The 25,247-nt window shown below is 35.1% G+C and overlaps 1 protein-coding gene and 1 long non-coding RNA gene across 4 annotated transcripts in view; one reads left to right on the forward strand and one right to left on the reverse strand.

Moving 5' to 3' along the window:
• Positions 1-386: 386 nt before the first annotated feature.
• On the reverse strand, positions 387-16,622 carry LOC135166334 (uncharacterized). 2 transcript variants are annotated; one of them, XR_010299661.1, is made up of 3 exons: positions 16,399-16,622; positions 14,937-15,153; positions 387-960 (listed from the first exon to the last, which is right to left on the reverse strand). It is a non-coding gene; the product is annotated as an uncharacterized LOC135166334 (long non-coding RNA). The 2 variants fall into 2 exon arrangements; XR_010299660.1 differs by lacking the exon at positions 387-960 and adding an exon at positions 6,466-8,578.
• LOC135166298 (fibroblast growth factor receptor homolog 1-like) overlaps positions 2,738-25,247 on the forward strand; it is a 65,334-nt gene continuing 42,824 nt past the window's right edge. The window contains exon 1 of one of the 2 annotated variants that reach the window (XM_064128427.1): positions 2,738-3,147. The gene's annotated coding sequence lies outside the window, so the exon portion shown is untranslated. The remainder of the gene's footprint in view (positions 3,148-25,247) is intronic. The other variant, XM_064128426.1, reaches the window with a different exon arrangement.

Consider the following 25,247-nt stretch of genomic DNA (forward strand, 5'->3'; position numbering starts at 1 on the left):
ATCATTAAAGACTTGGAGTGAAAAAATATGAGCCATTGCCTTTGAAAAATTATAGTTTTTTTTAAGTTAAATTGTTGAAAATTTTTTGGGAATTGTTAGATATTGAAAAAATTAGAAGGAAAATTCATGTTTTTTTTTTCAATAAAATTTTTTCTGCCAGTACTTGAATATTTTCCTAGCCATCAGTTTGTGCCTCTGTTGTCGTACCGATGCGACATTTTTTCTAACAAATTCCCTTTCTGTAGTGGAAACAAAAAATAAATGAGAAATATTAGATGAGTCATCTTTTTCTTTCATTTTCATTTATTATTTTATAGCTTGATGATTAAAAGAGCTGCTAAAATAGAAAAAAATATTATTAATCTTATCATGAAAATGCTCAATTTCTCAATTAAAAGAATACTGCCTTGTAATTCCTGATAAACCCATCATCATTGACATCATTTTCCCCATTGACCCAAGTTGACTTTATCATCCTTCAATGCACGATGAAATTCTGTTCATTGTTTCTAACATTTCATGTGGAAGAAATGTCATTAATAATCCGACAATCGATAGACAAGAGTCAGTAGCTCAGACAATGTCTCTTTACAACGATCACACCATACAAAACATGTCAAGTCCTGCCATATCTTTTTTCATTTATCTAAGCTTACTAACACCCATACCTTGAGAAAGCTACAAACATGTATGTACACGTACAGAAATAATTAGAGTTAAAGAATTGTGTTTTTTATAGTATGTTCAGAAGTTAATCACTCATACATTTAAATTCCTTTTTTTAAAAAATTTATCGATGCTTACTGTAGATTCTTTATTCTGATCTTTTAAAGTGATGATCTTTGGTACCATGGAGTGGCTCTGAGCGATAGAAGATTGTGGATCATGGAACCTCTGTACTAGTCATAAAGCTGATAGCCCCAGAGAACATGATTGAGGTCTTCGCCCGGATGATCACATCTACAAACGACAGAATAAAATATACGTGATATATATTACGTATTAAAAATATGTATTAACTATATCCAACATGTATGTCGAATAGACCGTAAATAGATCTAACGTATATTTCAGTATAGAATTGGTTCGATGTATATATGACGAGTGTATACCAAAATACTTCTGACATTTATGCCAAAATTATTCCAGTAGGAAAATAAAACATATTTTTCAATACTTTTCTCTATTATTTATAAAAAATGTTTTTTCTAACATTTGTTTTGTAAACCACACAAGGAATGCCCTATGAAATCAAGTTTATTTCTATAAAAAAAAACAATAAAAAACATTTTCATTACTGATAATCCAGAAAAAAATTCCGAAACATATAGAGATCGATGTAATTGACTGGAAAATGAATTTGCGAATATGATTAAATTAGATAGCCGACTGGAAAATAAATCACTGTGAATCGTAACGAACATGTGGTGCATGCGATTCACACCTATACATATAGATAAATAAGCAGGTTCATGTATTTTACATATGTACATCGTATATGTAACATATAATTCGTATATATCACAAATATACAAGCATATTCATTATTATATATGTGAAATATTTATGGTATCTATGTTCCTACATAACCAGTTCATAACCCACGTTGAAATATATTTTACATATATGTGAATCAGATGACATATAAAATAGAGAAAAATGTAGTATATGAAATAGACATAGAATATCTGTGACGAAATAGAAATTAGGTAAATATATTTCGCATATTTTTCAAGCATAAAACTACATATTTGACGCATATGAGATTTATTTATTAACATGTATGGAAATCCGCCAAAAATGATACATGCTATATATATGTCATATCAGTAACTTATATCTAATGTATTTTTCAGTAACATGCGCACATATAATCATCGCATTATACTGTTCTGTGCAGGAATGTCAAATATGAATTACAAGCAGCAAATTATATAAACTACCTATATAAAACATAGATATCGTATAGATCATAGATTTATAGTATAACATACATGGATTTTATGTGCGTTATAATTGTCCCTAGACCTTCGAACTATTCAGCATCTCTCCAACTTATTCAGTGACATATATTCATAGTATATGAGCACATAGAAAAATTTATACATACATATATTCTCCATATATTCCAATTCCTGAATTTAATGCCATCATAAATCCTGTAATTTCCATATGTATACGATATAATTCAGCATATATTTTTATTCCGTACGAGACGCATCCCCCCCGCCCCATTTGCAATCCTCGACGTTACATGTCCCTTCCCCTAAAAGCCCGAAACCCTCAAAACACTTCAGTCCCTTAAAACGAAAAAAATTAATGTTATTCATCTTCATAAACTCCTCTGAAAAATGCAAAAAAAAAAAAAAAAAGAAAAAAAATCAGCGGCAATTCTCGTGGCGGGAAGTCGCAGTCTCCTCGTGGATCTTTGGTCACACCACGCACGTGTGCGTACGACAGTAGACGTTGAACGAGGGGGTGCTACATTATCCCCAAATGTCCCGCGAGTGTGGAGTGGGTTTAAATTAAAAGGGGCCAAAAAAACCCCAAAAAAGCCGGAGGAAAAAAGAAGAGAAGAGGGAGGTGTGCGTGTGACGTTTGAGTCGTTGGGTTTTTGAGTTCTCTGCGCATCTAGCCGACCGTAGGTTGGAGTGAGTATGAAAAAACAGTAGTGGGGTAGACTGTACGGGGGTTGGTGGAGGGGAATGTGGGCGCGAGCGGTTTATTTCAAGCGACGCTCTGGCACTTCGCCCCGAGCTTCCTGAGAGGAATCCTTGGATAAACCGTCGGGTCAGTGTCGTTTCACCAGTCGCCAACGAATGGTTTAATTTGTCATTTACTCTTGGATTACGATTAACATAACAAGACCTCGAGTGGATCAATTGATCTGACGTTTGATGAATTTTGTGAAACAATTGTGGTGGTCCAATTGTGCTCTGTGAGACTGAATAAGTCATTAAAAAAAAAATTAGTGGTTGCGATGATCGAGATGATTGGGTGAAACACGTGACAAGTGCTGAGTGAAACTGTAACTTTAATTATCGATTGCAATTAGTGGGTTTGGAACTGATATCCAATAATTTTCGTCGCATCGAAATCGGTGGGAACGAGATAGGAAGATAATAAGTGGAAATCACTGTCAATTTGGTAAGTCAAAGGGATGATAATACTTTTCATCTGACATTTAAAAATCCATTAGATCGTCATTAATGTCCCGACTCGATATTTATCGCGTCGTTGAATTTCCAGTCAAGTCGGAAATAAACTGCACAATGGAGTTCGTTAGTCTTTAATTGGTCCTCATATACCGGTGGCTTGTCTATTCCACTGCGACCATCGATACCACACGACTCAACATCTCGAATTAATCAATGGGTAGGGAAAAAATGGTAAATTGAAGATTCTTTGAGATTGTGAAGATACCCTAGGATGTCGCGAGTATTTACGATCGAATAATCCAACGATTGGAATTTTCATGGCGGATAAAAAATAGTCTTCAGAGTGGAAGTTTGACCAGCCACTTGTGGAGTACATTCTGTTGTCGTTAAAATATTTTATTTAATTACTCGATGACAACGAACCAGTAGATCTAATGCCGATGGTTGTTCCTGATGTCTTAACGACTCACAATCGGTTTAATTGAGATATAAAAAAATTAATGAAACTAATGAAATTACGCAAACACCGAGTTCCGATTCCATGATGAGATGAGATGAGATGATTGAGCCGATGATACCTGGATATCATTAATCTGACACGAAGAATTCGTATCGCTTTAATCCCTCCCATCGATAATGTGACTCGAAAATCGAAAAGTGGAAGAAGTCAACTGGGAAAATGACTCTCGGCGATGTATTTCAATTTCTTTTAATCGTAAAAATCATTGAATTTATAAGACTGTAGCGATGGTCACTCGGTTAACGAGATTACGCGAGCATAAACATACTTCCGGTATTTACTCACGGCAACGATTAATAACGAGACTGGCGTGTGCTTCTTGAGTATATGCGTTATAATACACGTGTAGAAACCCGGCAAAACCAGTCGCACTGTGTTAACACTTTTTTTTATAATCATAAATCGATGATTAATTAGTGATTATAGCAGACGTTGATTAATTGATGCGCCTGAACATCTTCATTTCATTCATTTGAATATCCAACTCATGAATAACATTCTAATTAAATAGATCGTTCATCAAAACCCAGGTAGGAATTAACAATTGCACCAAGTCGGGTGAAACATTGGACCAACTTGGCATGTCCATCTTGGTCCAAGGCTGAGGCCCAACATAGGCCCACCAGTATAAAGCAGGCTTGATCTAAGCTAATCAAATCCCCTGGAAATAAAAATTAACGCATATTTTTTTTATTTTCCATTTATAACATTGTTATAAAAATCTGCTATCAAACACTTCAACATAATGAATAAGAAACTTCGTATTGCATACATTAAGTCGTGTAGGCAATATCTATTTAATTAATCAACTTGAAATTAATTAGCGATTAAGCTGAGACAATTGTTGATTTTTAAAAATAAAAAATCATCAACTCTAATAAATTTTTTATAATTTCATCTCTTTATTGGTATGACTACTGGCTGAAGCTAGAGACATGCTAGGAAATGTCAGGATTGGCAGTTTATAGTCACCAAAGCTTGGTCCTGTTGTCAATGCTTAGCAATAAAATTAAAAAATCATATTCTTCAATTTCCGTGTTTATTGAGTTTTATGAACTATTGGATCTGCATATGATTTTCATTGCTTGATGATAGTCGTCCACATGTTATCATAATAGAAATGATTTGTACGTAGTCTCGGATGAATCCGTGAGACAGTGGGACAATTGTTTGGTCTCCTTGAGAGGCGAGTTTAGCCCTGGATTATTTCATGAATCGACTCATGTTGAAAATACGAGAGAGGAAGAGAGATGGAAAATAGAGGGAGAGGGAATGGTACCGTGGAGAAGAGGCGTAAGAGACTGTACAAGAAGCAGACTGCGATTTATTTGACAGATCGCACCGCGGCCACCGAGAGTCGAGTGCCTACAAGCAAAAGTGGTTTATTTTATAAGGCGAGATTGTCGGGGAAAGGGGGACTCTATCCAGTCAGAATAGAATAATGGGACGTACTTCAAAATATCGTCGTATGGGTTATTATATGTGAATGTGGATCTGCCCACTGGTCGACGATAGCACCATTCTTTATGGTTTGCTTTTCTCAACATCTTGTCTACACTGAGAGAAATAACGAGGGAAAATCAGAGAAATATTTCTTGTAATAGTGCCAGAACAATATTTTCCTGAATCAATGTGAATTCGTTGTTTCGATTTATTGTTAGCCATTTCAAAAAATTTATTGCCTTAAAATACCACAAATACTATCAACATGAAAAATAATGCATTTCTTTGTGGCTATTCAACAAAATAGTTTTTACGACAGAATTTTATTGTCCAACCGACGATGCGACCTTATTATAGACAACATACTAGAGAACAGAGAAACGTTTTACTGTTGGAAAATGAGCGACATTTTTAATAACGATATTTTCATCTCAAATTCGTTTGAAAAACTTTTTTAAATTACTAATTAAGGTTGTTTTGCTTGCAATCGTCCGTTTTGAAATTGAGATAGAAATATTTTTAATCTGAGCGATTTTTCACGGATTTCAACAGAGTCACGGATTAGTATTTTTTGTTAATCATCGAATGAGTAATTTTTCAGATAAAAATTGTTTGAGGTAGAAGTCGTATCACTGAAGACAGGGGAAAATAATTAAATCGGTTGACCGTTTTATTTTGGAGGAATAATTCTAGAAAGTTTATAAGTTTATATAATAGAAAATATGTAGTTAGATTTTAACTTTCAAAAGATTGTACTTCATTTTCAGCGGATTTATAGCACACAAACTTTTTACAATGACTATCTCGCGAGAATTGTCAGGGAATTTCGGGAAAAATTCAGGGGGAACCGCTTCAACTTTCAGTGCTTTCTGGTTATTACTTTATACCGGACTTGTTTACATTAGAATGTTTCCTAGTGATTTTTCTCGATCTCGAGAAATCATTCAAAAATATAAAATAATTAAATATCAGAAATAACTCACTTCACTGCATTTCGTTGAACCGCAAACTCGGAGAGCAATTTTGAGTAAACAGTTATCCAAAGAACGTCGCCACCAATATTCAATCATCACTAAATTGAGATATCGAAAATAGTGTTGAAACAAAATTCAACGTTCAACAAAGGAAATGAAAAATACCTTACCACAGGAAAAAGAACCGTCCAACACAATCGACAAACTTCATATATACAATTTTTAATTTTCTAACAAAAAATATTCCAATTAAATATTGGAAATGAGATATTATACATATTAAATATTCCAATTATTATTAATATAAGTTGATATTTTATCTGCATCAGCTTATAATTTTTGTGCTAAATGGTAACAAAAAAAGTTAAATATTCACATATAATACCACAAGTGGTTCAAAATTATCGAATATTTCCCGATAGATTCGTTGCAAACAAATGAAGGAGTCAAGTTTTTCAGGCTAAAAAATCACGAGTGCGAAGCACGAGTGATTTTTCCTGAAAAACTTGACGACTTCATTTGTATGCAGGGAACCTAGAGGGAAATATTCTATAATTTTGAAGCTCGAGTGGTATTCAGGGGATTATTTTTCCTATCCAAATTTCGGCCAAGAGAATTGTGCCATGACATGAAAAGAGGTTTATTTGGTTAAGTGTCGTTTGTTTACCAAAATATTCAAAAAATTATCGCATGTAATACCACAAGAGCTCCGAAATTATCGGATATTTCCCGATAGGTTCGTTGCAAACAAATGAACGTGTCAAGTTTTCCAGTTTTAAAATCACGAGCGCGAAGCGCGAGTGATTTTTCTGGAAAACTTGACGAGCTTATTTGTTTGCAGGGAACCTTGAGGGAAATATCAGATAATTTCGAAGTTCGAGTGGTATTCGGGGGATTATTTTTTGCATCCAAATGTTGGCCGATAGAATTGCACCATGAGACATAATTTTTAACGAATTGCCATTTAATCTGTCAGATACAATTGAGGGTTACTTCAACATTTGTTTTTTTTTATATATATCAACATGCAAAATTTCCAGTGTAATTTTCAAGAATATCCGCTGAAATACCGTGTTGACTATACAAAATAACGTCGAATGGTGCAATCCTATTGGCCAAGATTTGGATGGGAAAAATAATCGCTGATATTCGAGGTAGGCTATACAAAATATCAACAAATGGTGCAATTCTATTGGCTGAAATTTGGGTGGGAAAAATAATCATAAAAAATAAAGACTTCAATGTCAAGATAGATATTATCAGTAAATATTATCAGTACTCATTGATATCATCAATATTGCACCACAAATTCAATCAAATTCATGTAATATGATTTCGCAAACAAGTTCTATCTTAAATTCTTCAAGATGATATTTCATTTCATTGAAATTAATTTTCCTTGTGGGAAATAATGTGACGAGAATAAAAATATATATAGTAAATATGTACATCTATTCGCAAAATAGCAGTATTTACTGTCATTTCCTACTGATGAAATATTGTTGGCTCTGCTACAAATATACGAAAACTTCCATTCGGAAGCAAAAATTAAACGAACCGAAGGAAAGGAAAGGAAACGAATGGGCACTGCAGCATAGTCTCGATGTTGTCGGTCAACATTGACATTTGATGTCATGACACTCAATAATATTTCTCGCGTTTATGAGCTTCGAAAAATCACACAGAAAGAGTTCTTTATTGTCGTGGCCCTTCATCAATTCAATGAAATTTATGAGACATCTTTCTACGATAAGAAAAAATAAAAAACTTAGTTCATTACCTGTCTCATGGATCTTCATTCCAAGGTGAATGCGATGGAGTTTCAGTGTGGACTATATTGAAAGATATGGGACGACTACTCCACATGCATTGACATGGGAATATATATGTTCTCCAAGCATAACAACTTTAATGAATTCGAGACTGCATTGTAAATTATATGGGCCATATATTTGATTTGTGGGCGAAGTATCACAAATATCCTTGAACTATATCGTAAAACGCGGCATTACCGTATATTCTCCATGGGAGATTTTTTCAAATGGGCTGTCATAAGTATTAGGCCGCACGACTAAAAGCTGAGCTAAATCTCTCCCCACTCCCAAAATTCCAATAAAGTACAATTCGAATGAGCCAACCCTTAAATTAATTGGCAGACTTTACGACTGCAAAACAACAATAGTCAGCGCCATAATGATCATATGATCAATTTGCAGATTGCAAAAAATAATAGACTAATGTCGGTGGCCGAAGCGGCTAGGCGCGAGCCTAGTGTGCGGAAGGTTGTGAGTTCGAATCCCAGCGGAAGCGAATTTTTCGTAACTTGAGGCTCCAACGAGCGGAGGAGTGTCGGTAGGGCAGTCGCCTCCTGTATGAATTTTTCCTGTGGTTTCCCATGTCGAGTCCTATTTTATATAGGAGTGTGAATGCTGTGCAGTGTAGAAGCTACAGTCGCAGACAAAGGGATTAGTAGGGTCAATTAGCTGAAAAAAGAGGGCAGAAAGGGCTGTTAAAAACGAATTGCCCCCTTGACAGAAATGTTTCTTATGCAAGTATCTTTCTGAATATGACATACTTTAATTTAAGGCAGAGCACTTCATTTCAAATTCGTCATTGTCCTAGATTGGGATCTTAAACGATTCTTCATGTGAATACGGTTATACGGAAGAAGATATCGATCACATCGTATGGCAATGTCCACGATTTGGAGGCCAGTCGAAAAGAATGATATTAAAAATTGATAGATATTGTACACTACCCTGTAGAATGTAAGATACCGTACAGTATTTTAGACCCTCTATCATTAATCACATCGATTAATTTCTCAAAGATCGTGAACTTAAAGTCGTCGGAATCAATACAGTCCAGACATTAATTCTAGATATTTCCAATTCATAGCCGATAAATTTTGTAAATAAGTGTCAAATGCTTAATAAAAAAAAACAAATAAATTCCTTGGCAAATAAAAATCTATATTCACCCCGAGTTAACATCGAACTTTTGGTGAAGGGATTTTTACTGTTGAATTTTATAGCGTCGGCCAAAATGTGCAACTCCTCGACATGTCGTAGAAATGAACAAACCATTTTCCCGCAATAAACAAAAAAAAATGACTCCATTATCTCGTTCGTGGATCTTTCTTCGTAAGATGTAGAGTCTAATGGAACGCGACACGCGCGTCGTTGACCCCCACCGCCAAGCAATAATTGTCAGTAGAATGCGCCGTTATTCATTGCAACAAAACGTAAATGTGTGAGTAGTCGTGTACCGGCGAGTGGCAAAGTGATGAGAAATAGCGGGAGAATAAAAAAAATTTTATTCATACGCAGAGTTAAAATGACTATGTAATGTAGAGAGAATGATAAAAGGTGAATGCTGTATGTGATAATTAATAAAATCTCACTTCAATGTTGCCTTGCGGAACACACATCGAGACGTGTAATTACTGATGATAGTGGTTGTATACGTACACAGTATTCTCAATTGAACAAGTATTAATTCACATTCCGGTAAATCATTGAATGCCAAGTGCATGGAAATACTTGAGTTCACAATCTTAATTTTCGTGTAAACATTCAATCGAATTTTAATGAAGACAATTATGCATTCTATTTATACGGAAAATTTTACGGAATCCTTTAGTTTTAAATGCGAGAATGTTCAGGTAGGGATGACCGGGGGGAAGAGCTTGTGGACAAAATAGGACATAGGGCAAAATGGAATGCACCCAGGTGCGAATGGACGATGGAATAAAGATTGGGTCGAGCTTGATTGAGGATTCACCAAGATGGATCGAAGTTAGACTCTCAAGGTTGAACCAAGCTTAGACGAAGTTCGAAAATTCATAAGTATCTAAGTGGGAGTTTTCAGCCTCGATCGAGACTTGACCGACACTCCTGCATCAAACCTGCGAAATGGCCGATAGTTCCCCAATAATTAATTATCATTGATAACTCTTTACAGTATTTTAGTGGAATATAATTGGGCACATCGAGATACGTAATTTATGAACCTAATAATTATATGGCCTGAATGGAAAGATTTACGTCTGAGTTTGAATCAGTCTTGGATTCGACCATGAAATTAAGCTTCAGTCTATCCTGGTCCCTCCAGCCTGGAAGAACAAGACTGTTCCAAGATGACATTGAGTTTCGAAGGGGCATGTGAGACTCAAATTAGGTCAATATATGATTCAATGATGGAATCAAGATTCCTTCTACACTGGATCTCCCAGACTCCAGCTACAATTTTGGATCTGCCTTGTGTCCATCGTCAGGATTAATATTTGTCGCTTGGGCGGATAAAATGGAATGACGCAGGAGGTTCAATAAAGACATGAAGACAGTCGTAGCAAGCCATCATTCAAAATTTCAGTTTTTCAAAAAAGTACGGATCCTATATAAGTCGTAATGCCCATTAGCACATGTCTTTGTAGGGTTTCTAGGCTGAAACCCATTTCCCTAGTGTATGAAATACATAGGTGGTACATTGATTGGAAAGTTTATTGAATGAGTTTCAAAATAACACCGAGTGTGTCCGATTCTGGTCATTTTTCATTGACCTATGGGAGGTGTAAGCGAAACATTAATTTTAGGGCTTCGCTTCAAACAGTTACCTCAGTATAATTCTTCGAAGTCCTACGTAAATTCTGCAGAGATATCTATCGACCATTTTAAAGGGCTATCAATAAATGGAATCGAGGATGGTGCAATGGATCTGAGCGCAAATCGGATAATAACTTCGATTCGAAAGTTTATACGGATTATGGGGACGGCCTTCATTAAATGTGCAAATATTAAGAACAATATCTCCCTTATTTTTCCTTCAGATTTCTCAACAGCAATTTAACAATGCCAAACATATTTCTCCTCAATTGCTCGTTTACTACGCAATTACGTTGGAAGATAAATCTACAAGAAAATGCTCTATGACCGTGTAAATCAAGTAGTGGAGAAGCATCTTTACTGGAACTGTTGGTCATCATCTTTAACGCATTTGATCCTTCGACAATTTTGTTAAATGAACTTGACCGAACCATTAACATACATTCCAATTCTGGAAACTCAAATTCAGGATTTTCCGTCCTGGAATATTACAACACGTTTCATTTTGTATTTCCTCTAATGCATGACAATTGCGTCTTCAGATGATTTAAGACTATTAGGTATATCATTAGAAATATCGGAGTTTATATTATACAGTCGCTATGTACATGTGCTAACGTCAATTTTACCTTAAATCTACGGTGGATTTTTCCGATAATTTAAAGTAATTTCTTGAACCTGAAAATATACAAAAGTTCAAAGTGCCCTGAGCACTAGATTTTAACTTACGATTCGTTTTAAATTAACATTAAATTAGAGGTTTTATCTTCCAGATCGGAAGCTAACGAAACTAAAGAATCAAATAGTAATTTTCAGTTTTTTTTATTATTAATAACTTAAAGTAAACTGAACTATTGATATTTCTATTTTTTGGTTTGCTTCAATCTTCATTAAAGGACAGTTTATTAACTTTTCCATCTTAAAATTTGGGATAAGTCACATAAAATATGTGAACAAGTATTTATAACTTGATTCACTTCACGTGGCGTTCAGTTTGATAAAAGGGTATGATTCAGACTGCGCACTATCACTGCGCGCCAGTGCTAGTACGATAAAAATGGTTTTAACGTACTGCAAACAGCTGATCGCCGTCAAAAAGAAAAACCGCCATCTTACCTCGTAAAAATATTATGAAAAGACCTCAAAATGGGCATCAGTGAGAAAATAGTATTTTTCACACCTAGGACGGAAAAAGTGATTCTGACGAAGGCGGCTTTACAGTCCGAGCCGAAGGCGAGGTAAACGGCCGGCATTTCCTACTCGGAGATGCCGAAAATTGTCGAATCGCAGAGAGACACCAATTTAGAGTTAAATGAATTTATAAATTGATGATTAGTCGGTTATTTAAAAATGCGAATCTTATACAAACATTCAACTGAAGAATTACTGTTGTAATCGTAAAAGTTTTATGAAAACATGGTCATTTTTACAAGAGTTATTGCTCCAGTAAAAGACCACTTGAGAAGAAGTAAAAATTCCTGAAAGGCCGATACACTTCTCAATTACTAAGCTCTGCACGCGGCTAATTTTCAACAGATGTTCATTTCCGATAGAGATACGAACTGGCTCCTTAAATGCATCGGATGAAGTTTCTCAAAGCCGCCTCTTGAATATAATTCTCAAACGATTGAAATTACTATAAATTTTCGTGATTCAATCTTCAACGTATCGCAAATATTTTTCTTACACAAAACAATTGCAGTATGTCAAAAAATATAGTAGAACAAACGAGGATAAATCACAATAAGAATGAAAAAGAATATGCGCACGAGCCACGATAAATCTTGATTCGCCTTCACGCTAATTACTCCGGTAGGTTGCACGTTTGATAATTGCTGGAAAATTTTCTCGAGCGTAAAAGTTCAAGTTCCCGCAGCAAAAGAGAAGTGAATAAAAAAGAAACGGTGGAATGAAAGATGTACAAGCAAGTTCACCTTCGGGGGATGGAAATAAAGAAAAATAATAATACAAAGTTGAGGAGGAAAAAAAATGATAAAAGAAACAAAAACTTAACGAGACAGATGTGATGAGCGAAGGACTCGAACGAGGTAACAGGTTATTTGCTTAAGCTCTTCTTCACATTCGTACGGTTGTAGCAAATGCGTGAATGCGGCTTTTATATTTTTCCCTTTTGCCTTTATTTTTTTCCCTCCCCCTCTCGGTCTCCTCTTTCACACCATTTTTGACCAGGTGGATCCTGTCAAGGCGGCCGGTGTTGGCTGGGTATTTCACGCCCTCCCCATACATATACGTTCCTTGTATCCACAACACGACTTTTTGAGGTGTCATTATCCGACCGCAGAGCCACTAGTCTTACACGTGAATTATAAATTCACTGCTTTAGCCGCAACAACGGGAATTATGGGCGACAATTTTTTATTTTTTCTTTCACGAGGATTGTTGGCATAAATAAAAATATGTTTGAACAACGAAGGGAGTGTTTTTGTATAAAATTGGTGGGATATTTTTTAAGATTTTTTGCAGGTATTTGGCAACATAGTTATGAGGAGGAACTTTTTTTAATTGTGTAATATTGACAGATTCTGACAGCGCCTATCAGGCTGTCGATTCCGGTTAATTGACTGTCAAAGCAAACCCAGATTGATTTAATGAAAAGGAAAAATTGAAATTTTTTATGGCACTTTTATGAAGAAAATGAGGCAGCAGCAGACAAGCTGGCTGGAGGAGCGACAAATAATCTTTCAAATGAGTTCAAAGTCCCCTTCACGGATTTCCGAACTCAATTCAAATGTGAACAGCACATAGAAACGTCCACTAAAATTATACAGCAGGCAGTCAGTGTCAAAAGGAAAAAATAGTCAGAATTCTTTCAGCACTACTACAGAGAGAAATGATTTTGAGAGAAACAATAATTATTATCAATCGTATACGAGCCAACCATTAACATTTAGCAGCCTCCCTGGAAAGAGTTGGAATAATCAATGACCACCCCAGCTGCTCTAGTGGAGCAGTAAGCCAAACATTTGATCATGTTCTTTGACATTCATCGAAATGGGTGGACCAACGAGGTCAATTAGTTGACAATCTAAGTAAATCGCACAGTATGTGACCTTTGAAGACTAAAAAAATTGCAGATGCAACTGATAAAAAATATAGCAATTTTTTTTGTAAATATTTGAAAGACTAATTTACAAATCTAAATTGAATTAGGCCATAAGGAGAAAAATGTGAAATAGCTAGCGCCACATTAATGGCAGGATAAAGAATACAATATACGGGCTACATTACTTTAAATTAATGAAAATGAAATCTCTTCAATGAGATATAAAAATCATTCCTTTGATATCTTTGAATTTCAAGGGATCAAAATCACAGTCGTGTGTCTGGTAATTTCAATTCCACATTATCCATTGACACTGATTTCTTCTAGAATCGGAATCCCGCATGTGGATAGATAATGGAATTTTAAGGTTCTTTGAAAAATTAATGAGAAATCTGGATTAACAAGAGCCCCAATTTTTCAACGACAGAAAGATGGGAATTCTATCATTTTTGTTAATTATGAAACTGAATCCTTGAAAATGAAACATTCAGAGGGATCTCGGATGAAACCCCTGATTTTTACTAATTTTTGCTTCCGAATGGAAGCTTTACAACTCTGCGATTGTCTAATTTTACTTAGACATTATGTACGGACCTCAATTTCGCTAATCGATTACAAAATTGACTAATTGACTAAAATTTGCGTAACGGTATCACAATTCTTCATAGATAATTAAGATAAAAATTCCAGAGCGTTCCTAAACAATTTCACAACAGTTGCACAACATTTTTCTCCCCCAAACGTCTCTTCGGAATTGCAAAAAAAAAACCATAATTTTTATTTAATCTTTCTCTCCGTGATTTTTTTGGCGAAAAACAGCGACTGAAAAGTTTAAAACATTTTTTCTTTATTGTCCTATTTTTCCCTGTGTCTGGTTTTACACGAGCATCTCATTTACCCCAGCTCTCCCGCATAACTAAATCTTCAGAAACAAAAATGCAGTAAAAGTTTCGAAAACCCATTCCACAAAATTTCAGTGAGAAATCTATATCAGTGTATTACCGAAGTAATTGCAAGGCCATAATTAATTAGTGAAATAGCGATCGAGAAATATAGATGCATCGAGTAATTATGATGTCATTGAGGCGTGCACGTGGGGACAAATATCATTAACCGAGCAGAACACGTTTAGTAAAATGGATGGGAATACCTGGCGGGTAAAAGAAAACTGACCAGTCGTTTTGATTGCGAGCCTCTATTCCCGGCAGTTTAATTCTTCCGGATGCAATGGGTCCCGGAACGATGCACGATGCTTTAGTTGGAAGTATGATTTCTTCTTTAGGTCCCAACGGGCAGAAAAGACGTGGTCGCCAATCACTCGACCTCGTTGCGCTCGTTCCGGCAATTAGACGATACAGTTCTCTTCTTTTTTTTAATTCCGCTACAACATCTTAAGACACATAAGTTCACATTACTTCATGCCTTTGTGGTAGTTTATTAAGCGGGGGAAATTATCGGAGGCCTCTTCTGGGAACAAATCGAGTACCGTGGGACTCACTTTGTTACAAATTGACGACTCAATGATTTTGTTGATTTGTTTTTGCATTCGAATGAGAGCAGTGTAATCGGTCGAATTGAGGTTTTGTTTTTTTTTAATTGTATCGACTCATTATGATTTAACAAATACAAAAATAGAATCAAATACGTTTTAGAGCGTCTCTATATATTGATGTGTATATGTGTGTATGATGTAAAATTTTGTTATAATTTCCTGATGCAATTGGTTTACGCAATTATTTAGAGATGTGTCAAGCATTAAATGACAAAATATTTAATATTTTGACTGGTGGTAAATACCACATACTCAGATGCTTAAGTTACATATGAATATATGAACGCAGTCGCAACATTTTTATTGATTTATTGATCAATAGTTTGTAAGAAATTTTTCCCAAATCGATTCATTCTTCAGATTTGATTCAGCCACTTTACCAAAGTTCAACAGTTGTGAAGTTTCATAAGGCCATTTTACTTGCTTACAAAATAAATTCCTTATTCAATAACTGTCAGGGGAATATCCGGAAAATACCCGAAATAATACGCATCTACTTCCCCCAAATTAGATCAAATTCCGACAGAGGAAATCAGTAGTGGTGAAACGAGATAAATCACGTCTGACTAGTGACCAGTTTTTGCTAAATATCTCGAAAACTAAGGGAGATAGCAATATTTTCATTCAGATATTGTTTATAGAGCGAAGTAAGAGCTACAACAAATGTTATGACAAAAATTTTGCTATCTCTCTCAGATGCGAAGATATCGCACAAAAACACGACTCAGAGATAAGTCAACTGTCTCGTTTTTCCACTTCCTTACTAAAATAATGAGTATAATATCGAGTGACCTCGTCGAGTGTTGCAACTGGCTAAAATATTGACTGAAATATGGACGGAAATAACAAATTATGATGAATTTTTCCACCGAAAGTTATTGACATGCCAACACAATACAAATATTCATCGTAACTCAGACTTTTTAATGTCGATTGGCATCAACTAACCGATCGCATGTCAATTCGTCGCATGTAAATTTCATCGTAAACAAAGGCAACACGTAAATTCAACACAAACACATTCGATACGCATATTCAACCTAATTTTCAACGCAGTTTTCAAATATAAAAATTAATATTTACTCTGTTACATTCCACGAGAAAGCAAAGACAAAGCCAAAAACGAATCTTCAAAAACGTCAACAAAAATGTAATGTCATGGCAGTTCACTAGTCGCAATCACATTTGACACTCAACGAAGAATGTCAATTACCCCAACGATCCAGGTAGCCGAGCAATCTGACTCAATTTATTACTATAATCCCTTAACTATCATTACACAAACACACACACAACCGCAGCATGTGTTAAATTTATATATGTTGCAATTGAAAATGATGAAAGTACACGTGATAAATTTGAAAATATTTAATTTTCAAATGTTGAAAATGCATTTGTGAACTTTGTGTGATGAAATGACCGTTACCTGAATAAACCAACTGAATTCGCATAACCTCGAGTGAATGTATAATTTAATACGTTATTCATTCATATCTCCGCTGCATCCACACACGAGATGAGATTCCCTGATGAAGAGGAGGTGAAATCCCCGCTGGGGCAGGAGTATTATACGAATGAGCCAGAGGAACTCAGTTGTCGGCTGCATGAGTGCGGTCCCACGGGATGAAGCGTGCCTGAGATTCCGTGTAATTCCCAAGCTCCACTACCAACAAGAAAAAGAAGTCACTTCTGATGATAAAAAAACTCGAGGACCTCGAAAGGCTATCTGGAACGTCGAGTGGCCCCTTTTCGGAATGCCCAGTGGCATTTAATTATATCTCAGTGGCTAAAATTAAAATTACACCAGACAGGGTCAATAAATTGTCTATTGTACAAGTGGATACCGTCGAGCTTATCGAGAATGATGATACTAATTACACTAGGTGATAAAATCAATGAAAAAATATTTTTTTTTAGTTGACTAGTTATGGAATTAACAACTCTGACGATAAATGATCGCGAAACATTATTTACATTGGGACATTACACAAATTTCTAGATTTTTTTTTAGATTTTCTAGAAAATCTAGAAAAATTGAACAAATCTAGAATTTTCTAGAATTTCTCGATTTTACTTTCGTAGATTTGTTCAAAAACTCGAGGACAATATGATAAGTAGTTAAATACAATTGGAAACTAATGATTTTATTCGAATCTCAATTTTTTCATCCGGGTAAACTTGTAATTCTCATCTATTTTAACGTCCACACCGAACTATAACAAAAATTAGTTCAATATTTTGAAAGATTTGAATAAATTTCGTTCTTTATTAGAGCAGTTACTTTATATCTTCGTATTTGAAAGATTAACATGAATATAAGCAAATATCTACTAAATTACACCCATAAATCTATCCTAATTGACTCATACATCACTCGCAATTCGACTCATGTGCTCGAGAAATCTTGAAAAATCTGGAGTTTACTAGAATTTCTAGATTTTTAAATGCTAGTTTTTTAAAATCTTTAGTACAATATGACACATAGTTAAATATAATTCGAAACTATTTATTGTATACTCACCTGAATTTTTTTCGTCCAGTCGAATTCGTAAATCTCGGCTCGTTGAACATCCACTGTGAATTATAACAAAAATCCATTTGATATTTATAAAATTTGGAATAAATTTCATTTTTTGCCAACGCGGTTACAAAATCAGTATCAAAAATAAAGAGCAGAAAAATTTGTTTTTTATACATAAACAAGTTCTTAGACTCTAAATTTATCAAACCGAATGATAATTTTTACCAATAATTCTCCCCCTGTAATTGGGTCATCGAAAACAACTAAAATTCACATTGACTTCTCTGAGAACGAGTCATTTCATGGCGTAACATCCACCTACAGCAATTTTAAATCAGAGCTACATCAACGTAATCCATTTAGTCCATTTACTCCTCCATCAAATCATTCCATTAAACTCTTTTCCCTGAATAATTTTCATTGAAAAACCTCTCGTCCCAATATCCCACAACCCACTTGACTCACATATGTGGTACCAAGCTCTGGTATTTTATTCTGGAATAACCCACTGGATCCATGCACTCCTTCAACTGATAACACATCAATTTCGTTGCATTATTCTACTATATAACGATTCATGTCCGTAATCAAGAATTTTTTTTAGTTTCTGTCGAGAATTTTAAATGAAAAATTAGTTTTAGGGTTTCGCTTGGGATTTATCAGTCACTTTGGTATGATTTTTCAAAGTCCTATGTAAAGTCTGCTGATATAACTATAGGCCATTTTGAAATGTGTTTGTAGTTCTTCAAAATGGTGGATGATAAATTCATTTTCCATGAATTTCCGTTGTTATTATAATTTATTTCTATTTTTTACGTTATGTCACACTTGAAAAATGATAGCTTTGGTCGTTTATTGGGATTTGAGACTCGTCCAGTGGAGATATACTGTATATCAGTATCAAGATCTCATCGAAATTTTCAGATGAACACCCGATATTCATTCCATCGATTAAGATAAATGCTATAAGCGCCAGCAAGTGGATTTTAGTGTCACGCTTTAATCATTTCTAATTTTTTTTCTCGTAAATTTCGAAGGTTCTACCCTAATTGTAGTGAATAGTCCTGTTTTTGATGGAAATTTATCAAGTTACCTTTAATATCACCACCCAATTATAACATTATCAATGTTTTCATTACTATATGAGAGATTTTCATTAAAAAATGGAGGTTAATAATTCTCCTGAAGAATTAAGCCATCATATGCTAATCTGAAAATCTAATGCTGATCTTTGTTTCGCCACTTTTTCCACAACATAAAAATCGCAAATTTAGAAACTATTACGTCCAATCTAACTGATGATGGATTGAAAAGCGATAGGATAATTGGAATAGGTTTTGACAAATTGTGTAACGGCTTTTTAGGTCAAAATTTGATCAAAATAAAACTAATCCAAACTTGGTGAAATCATTTCATCCAGTTCAGTCGATGCTTGGTATAGCCCGAACCTGTTCAGAATGTAGATATCCACTTCTGATGTGAAAGACTGATCCAAGAATCAATCCCACGTCAAATTCCAATCAAATTAGAGTGAGACTATCACCGTAAAGCAAAAAAGGGATAGGCTGCGTACATCTCACAACGGCTATCCCCTACTTGCGTTACTGCCACCAAATATTATCAATGCACACATTTATAAAGAAAATATTGTGCACTTTAAACATTTTCATAAAGTAATTTTATCTTAAATAGTCAACTCCTTATTTCTAAATATATTTTCCGTGAATATTAATTTTTTTTTATTAAGCATTTGAAACTTATCTACAAAATTTATCAGCTATAAATTGAAGATATATAGAATTAGTGTCTGGAGTGTAAATGTCAGGCTGGATGATCCCAGACCAAGATCCATTTTATTCCATCAGATTCTGATGAGGATCTCCTCACCGCTCATGCTATTCCTTCAGAACGAATTTACTGGCGCGAATCTGATCAATTTCCGATGAAGACCGACCTCATCACCTTAAACCGGACTGTACGATCGGATCCATTTATGGTCCTAACTCAGGGCAACTCACCCGAATTTCCACTTGGACAATCCCAATCCTAATGCGAAGTGTTACAATACTGAAATGTATTTTATTTACACATAAAAACTCCTATCAATACCATAAATTTTGGAATATATTTTATAATCAATGATATGTGACTCTGTAACATTTACTAAATAGCACTATAAAATTTGAAGATCTATCATTTTTTATTTGCCTCTAAATGGAAAATTAATAGAAATCGAATTGCTATTTAGATAAGTTTATTTTGTTGTCCCCACCTTCATTTTTTACTGTGCCACACCGCGAGTTTTCGTTAACTCATTGTGATTGGTTAACCATTAGCGCCGAATGTATCCGACCATTGCCGATGTTGAACTCCATCAAGGGACCTATTGCATCAGTCGTTTATCTCCTCGTACCCCTGTAGACTTTGCATTTTAATGAGGTCGATACAGAAGTTTTCCTAAGCCGATAAATAAATTTTAATAGGCAGCGTAGTAATTTTTCTCAAGCCTGCAGTTTGCATCGCAGAGATGGTCAGACAGCACAGCCGTTTTAATCGGAATCACACTATAGAAATTGACAGATTTTTCTCTCCGTGTAACCATTGACATCGAGTTGGGTGACTTAAACATCGCTCATCGATCAGAGAAATTGTCTGTAGGCGGATGGGGCTCGCAGTCGCGTGTCTGTCTGACACCTGGAATTAATGCCAGTGGATGTTAAACATTTGGAGAAAATAAATATTATTTATAGGATCATTAGCTACTAAATTTATGATTCTCAAGCTCCCGGAGGTCAACGATTTTTCAATTGTGGGAGTTTGATTTTACCTACGGTCTCCTCTGTCATGTGACCAAATAAAGACAGTTACGATCATTGTGAGACGAACAGTAGAACCCCATGAGGTATTACATTGTACCAAGAGCCATGTGGGACCATTGACTCCATCCCTTCCTAGCACCGCCAAATGTCGATTGTCGCAGCTACTAAAATTCAAGAGGACCATTCAAGGTCACAATAACAGACCATGAAGAGCGATTGTCTGCCACAAAGTTGGAAAAAGTGTCGGCTTTGTGTTCTCTTTTATTCACCACTCCTCAAAATTTACGCTCACGGGACAGTAATCGGTGTCTCTAACAAATCCTCTTTTGTCCACCACCAATTTGTTGTAATAAAAAAAAAAATCGTGGCAATAAAAGTCAAAGGCTGATGGTAAATAACCAACTGAAGTCATAAAATATGGAAATTGTTGGTTAAATTTGTTCGGCCAGTATTTTTTTCTTTCGAAATGAAATAAAAATCTCTTGATGAAATTCTTCTGCTTGAGGGCGTGATGATTTATTCCACTGAAAAATTTTAAATAATGATAATTATAACAATAATCATAATATTATGGTACTAATAATTTATACCGCTGATGGAAATCGAAGATCAAATTGAGTAATCGTAAGAAATGCATGTGGAAATACTTTGATTGCAACATTTTAAATTGATAATAAATAAGATAAACCTTTGTGGTAATAATATTCTTCCGCACATGTACCTTAAAAATTTGAAAATGACCAATTATTGCTAACTTAGACTCAATACGATGATGCTAAACAACTCATATCTGTATGCACTAGTTCTAGAAGACGAAAAATATGTTTGAAAATTGAACTATGTTTGTTCAGAAATGCTTGAATAATAATTTAAAAAAGGAATAAGATTAGGCCCTAATTTATTCTTTTCAATTTTTTTGGTATCTCTATTCCCCATAGAATAATATTTGCTTAGTTTAAAACTGAATTCAGAGATACTAATATGATATTCACAATAATAACATATTCATTTGTCAATTGCCAAATATTTTTTCATGTCGATAAGTGAGATATTTGCAAGTAATGAATTGCTGTTTCTGGTGAATGAGTCATCATCGTTTATAATTTTTTCAGATTTAGACATTTTTTTTTTAAATCACAATTTTGAAGAAAAAATTTCTTTTCGTCAGTAAAAGAATGAAAAAGAAAGTGGAAAAAATCCTCCAAATGGACATAAATTAGGGAAAAATGTTCAGGCTCGAAAAATAGTACTTTTTTTAACAGTTTAGAGGTGAGAAAACGATGTTCTGCTCTTCCGTTTTCAAAAATAACGTCTCATCAAGAAAAGACTGTCATCTTGATCACCATGGCTCCGTCATTCTAATAAAGTGTACTTGTCCCCGAATTTTACTATGTAATACGTCGTATCCTCCTAATCTCTTCGCAATGTTTAGCGTAAAATATGTGGTTTATAAGTAACAACGAAGTGCAATTTATAACGAGTCATGAGTCATATATTTTGCGAAATACTGGAAGAAGCACAAATTTATTTTAATCATACTCCACCTGATAAATTGCAAGTGACATATATAAAATCGTATAAGAAAGAACAAAAAGAATGTAATTCTTTTGATGCGCCAACTCTAATGGTGTATTTCGGACACTTCAATACAATTGAGTTGATACAATAAATCAAATTAGAAAAAAGCACTTTTCTCGTTTTGCAACTGGACTACAATTTTTTTTTATCTCTTTATAGTTACACGATAGCCATTGTGTTCCGAAATAAAGTGCCCCACGTCTGTAAAAATAATATGAGATCGCCACCGAGAAAAGTTCCGTCCAAAAGACGACGTATTACCAGCGTTCGCCTTCACCTCGTCCTGCTCATCTCACTTCGTCCCTTAAAACCGCACCTTCCTGACCTTGGCGCACAATGTACTATTTTTTTCGACACCAACTTTTTGATATCGTCTAGGTAAAAAGCATAAAAATAGCTGTTAGTGCGTGGAGTGATGCTGTAGTCGGCAATGGATTATTCAGCGGGCGTTGATTTACCGCGGCCCTGGATATTCAACTCAACAAATGTAAACATCGAAAAATTCCCCGAGTTCTGGCGAAATGTCAATGAGTCATGTTTTTAATGGTGAACGGCCTCAGTGAAAGCCCTCCGCCTTCATTCTTCTCTCATATTAAATTTTATTCTTTCCTCGGTTTCTTTCTCTCATTCTTATTAGTTAGTTTGCATAAAACGCCCACCGTCATTACTTTTCCTGTTTTTCTTCTCTCATTGACGTCTTTTCGGTGTTTACAGTGAACGAAGGGTAGCCGTGGCCATTGGACTCCCGTATACCCGTCTCGTTCGCCACTTCCGGCGTAAAATTCGAGAAGGTCTCCTCCCGAATCACGACTTCCGGTCCTATGCAGCTCAAGTTGAATTAATGAAGGATACTGCGTGGGTCTTGTGGGTTGGGATTTTCTTCGGGTTTTGGTATTGGGAAGGCGTTTTTGTTAATCATACGTGATGATTTTTTGGATGCGACGTGCACCTGATCGTGACGATAATGAATTACGGAAAAAAATTTCACTTTTAATAACATCATAGGAATTTTTTTCAATGATTACGTGTCAAGTCGTAACAATTAAATTTCATCGCAAACAAATTCAATACACACATTGGACATAATTTTTTCAACGCAGTTTGTAAAATGGAAAATTAATATTTGTTCTTACATTCGATGAGAGAGCAAAAGCCAAAGCCCAAAACTAATCTTCAAAAACATTCACCAAAATGTAATATTATGGTAGTTCACTAGATGCACAATGATGAATTTCAATTAGCCCAATGGTTGGGGTAATTCAGTTTATTACCATAATCCCTCAAATATCATCATTACAGGTCGGGATTATGGAAGCAAAATAACATGTTCAATACCCACATATGTGGTGAAATTAAAAATCATGAAAAGTACACGTGATGAATTTGAAAATGTTTAATCTTCAAATGTTGAAAATACATGTGTTGACTTTGTGTGATGAAATTTACTTGTGATTAAATGACCGGTAACTTTTTTAACAGCAACACTGTTAGAAAAAAAAAATAATTTTCAGAAGCAGTTGACCAGTCATTTTCGGGACCGAGACACTGAACGCGATTTAGAGCCAGAGAAATCATAGAATTTCACATTTCTCTGAAAATTCAGTGAAATCTCAACAGAATTCCGCGATTCGTTGAAATTTACTAGAGGATCTGAAGTTTTCGTGCTGAATTGCACTCAATCGTCCGAAATATCTGACATTTCATGATTTTCTATGCAAGCGATATTTTCGATTCTCTAATTCAATTCCAAATTATTTCGAATGTTATGATACGCAGAAAAATGATGTTTTATATCATGTCCGTGTGTATGTGCTGGAAAATTCGTAATTTTAAAAATTATTTTTGCGAAAATTATTAAAAAATACGGTAAAATTTATAGCTAAAAATCCTAATTGTCAACTTATGAGAACTATCATTACCTTTCCTTTAATGCATCGTTTCAGCTCGATGGGTCCGGTATTTCCTGAAATACTTTAGTAAATTTCATTTTTCTCAATATCTCCAAACTACTACAAATATTTCAATTTTTTTCAAAATACTCATCACAGTGCATCCTATCTACATCCATCGAAATATCCCCCCGAAATAACACTCATTAATCACCAAACTCATACCCTCCCTTAACCGCCGAATTTTACCAAAATTAAAAAAGAAAAAACAGCCTCATCACATTGAATATTTATTGAAATTGCAACAACTGGATTTCATGTTTCGTCGTTAAGAAGGAAGTCCTCTAATGAACCAGACCTGCTCTTAATTCACAGCAGATGCGTTCACGCTTCGAATAACAACACGACTGAATCCCTCCGACATCGAAAACGAATTAAAGTACAGTATCAAGTGCTTTCGTTTCACAGCTTCACAGCAACAAAATACAAAAATCTGGGATGCAATTTCTTCGTGTCCATTGTGTTTTAACACTCGAGTTCTCAGCTGACCGTCATATACCGTCTACCCAGGAAACGGTCCATTATCAACCATCAGACACGACAAACGCGTGCGGAGGAGCGTGGCCCACACTCGTTTCGTTCTCTCAGACCTGCAAATGCTGTACCAAGTCCGAGATTAAATAAGAGAGAGACTCAACGAAATTTTCCGCCCAATAACACAACGAGACAGCCGTTGTCACTGTTCCCCTTTAACTTCAACGCTTTTCTCAGAGAAATATGTACTAGACTGGATAGGGGGACCCCCTCAGCCCCCTCTTGCCCTTCCCGGAATTATCGAGATAGAGATATTTGAGATAGTAATCGACAACAATGTTCTCCGGATAAACATCAATTACGTCTTTTGGAGCTCCGACAGATCATCAGTCGTGTGTTCGCCGGCAAAAGATCATTTTTAATGACAAATATTTGATTAACAACATAAGCTGAATTAATGGATTTTGGAAATCCAGACTTTTGGTGAATTATTTTAAAAAATGTAAATATAAATATATTTGTTATCTAGGTAAGGGAGATATTGAAGAGAGAGCAATGTCTTCATTATCAGTTTTTTATGGGTGGGGAAGA

This window comes from Diachasmimorpha longicaudata, chromosome 1 (genome assembly GCF_034640455.1).
Source record: "Diachasmimorpha longicaudata isolate KC_UGA_2023 chromosome 1, iyDiaLong2, whole genome shotgun sequence".
Taxonomy (NCBI): domain Eukaryota; kingdom Metazoa; phylum Arthropoda; class Insecta; order Hymenoptera; family Braconidae; genus Diachasmimorpha; species Diachasmimorpha longicaudata.